Genomic DNA, 1865 nt, shown 5'->3' with positions numbered 1-1865 from the left:
ACTTTGGACATAGCACAGAGTCTTATGGAAGAAGGGAGAGAGAGAAGGACACAGAGGGGACAGAAGAACCACAAGGAGACAAACAGCCCTAAGAACTGAATGGGTCTTGCAGAGACCAACCGAAAACCATACATGGAGAGAAATTAGACCACTGCTCATATGTAACCCATAGGCAGATCAGTCTCCATGTGGGTCCCTGAGAAATGGGAGCAGTGGTTACCTCTGGCATGAACTCAGTTGCCTGTTCATTGATCATTTGCCCTGGTAATGTGGTCTTGTCAAGCAACAAAGGAAGTGGATCCAGGCAGCCCTGATGAAACTTGATGAGCTCAGGAAATGCTCTCTTTCAGTGGACTAAGGGAAAGTAACAGGGGGGAAGAAGGAGGAAGGATGGGACTGGGAGGAGTTGAAGGAGGATTTTCAACAGGATATGTAATGAATAAACTATAAGAAAATAATTATAAATAAATAAAACACAATAAAACACCCTCTTCCTGTTACATCTAACCATTTTAACAACTTCAGCAACTGCAATCAGTGAATGGTTGAGAAATGAAAATATTCAAAAAGTATTATCTCAATTTATGACCTTTTCCAAAGTTTTTCAAACCATCACATATTAAAAAGTATGAATTTATACAGTAAAAGTAGTTTCAGAAATAAAGTAACATAAAGATGTTAACAGCCTCTCAATGTACTAACCAAATGAATTTCAAAACAAAACATTCTTACAGGAGAAATATCTAGAGGAGATCAATCAATAAAAAAATTCAAAGTATCAGAATTAAAAAAACAGAGTAAATATTAATATAAACCACAATAAATGGAATAAAATATTAGCAAATTCAAATATTTTAGATTTTAGAACATTTACTTGTTAAAATCAACTATGCTCTAAAAATAATAAATAAAACAAAGGGAGGAGAATTGTTAATTTTTCATGTTAGTGGAAATGACAAAGTTACTTTTTATTTATTTTTTAATAGAAAAGGAATGCATAGTCCCTACAGAAATTAGCATTATGGTTGTACAAATAAAAATAAAAAATAATGTAACATTCTTGATTACTTTTGTCATATACTAAAATTAGAATGATGCAGATAAGGGTATTATTGTCCCTGTGAAAAGTTGACATGGATATTTGTGAATCATTGCTTATTTTTAAGGTGGAAGGAAACATGGACAGGAACTGAGAGTAATAGAAACCATAATTGGGATGCATTATGTCAGAAAAAAAAAACTATTTTCAATAAAAGGAAAAATAACACATTCCAAAGACAATAGAGAATAAGACGATTGTGTTATGCAATTTGTGAAGATAGAGAGACTTATAATTGGGCTTGATTAAATTTCTCAAATGGATATATTAAATAATATAAAAGTGCTCACAGAATTCATCTTCACTATTAACTACATAAGTGCAAGTGTTCTACCGGTCTCATGAGACTGTGTAGGAAAGTCAGAATAAAGAGACTGAGGTTGTTCACACTTAAGGAGACACAATAGCTGGAGCATTGGTGACACCATTTTATTCTGTTCTTTGAATGTTCGACCTTTAATAATGTAGTTTAAGTATAGCTTTCGAAGATGATGGAAAATACGATCACATTTGTAGTTCCTAAATGATGTTCTGCATAATCATTTCCGTTTCATACTCTTTTCCTTTTCTAGACACTCTTCAACTGATTTATCTGTAATGAAGAAAAAATGTAGTTAAATTCTTTTAAAACCTTTTTTTTTTTTAAATCAGGTCAGCAACTTTTCTCTTTAGATATTCTTGATATTTTGAGATTATATTATAATGACAGCATTTATCCCTTCCCTTTCTCCCTCCAAATTCTCCCACATAATCCCAGTCCCTTGAT

The 1865-nt window shown here is 32.7% G+C and overlaps 1 pseudogene; it reads left to right on the top strand.

The window, feature by feature from the left end:
• The first annotated feature begins 1062 nt into the window (after positions 1–1062).
• LOC132656666 (U6 spliceosomal RNA) lies at positions 1063–1163 on the top strand (annotated as a pseudogene).
• Positions 1164–1865: the final 702 nt, after the last annotated feature.

Source organism: Meriones unguiculatus, chromosome 9 (genome assembly GCF_030254825.1).
Source record: "Meriones unguiculatus strain TT.TT164.6M chromosome 9, Bangor_MerUng_6.1, whole genome shotgun sequence".
Lineage (NCBI taxonomy): Eukaryota > Metazoa > Chordata > Mammalia > Rodentia > Muridae > Meriones > Meriones unguiculatus.
Note: the sequence above shows the minus strand (reverse complement) of the source record. Positions and strands in the feature narration are given on the sequence as shown.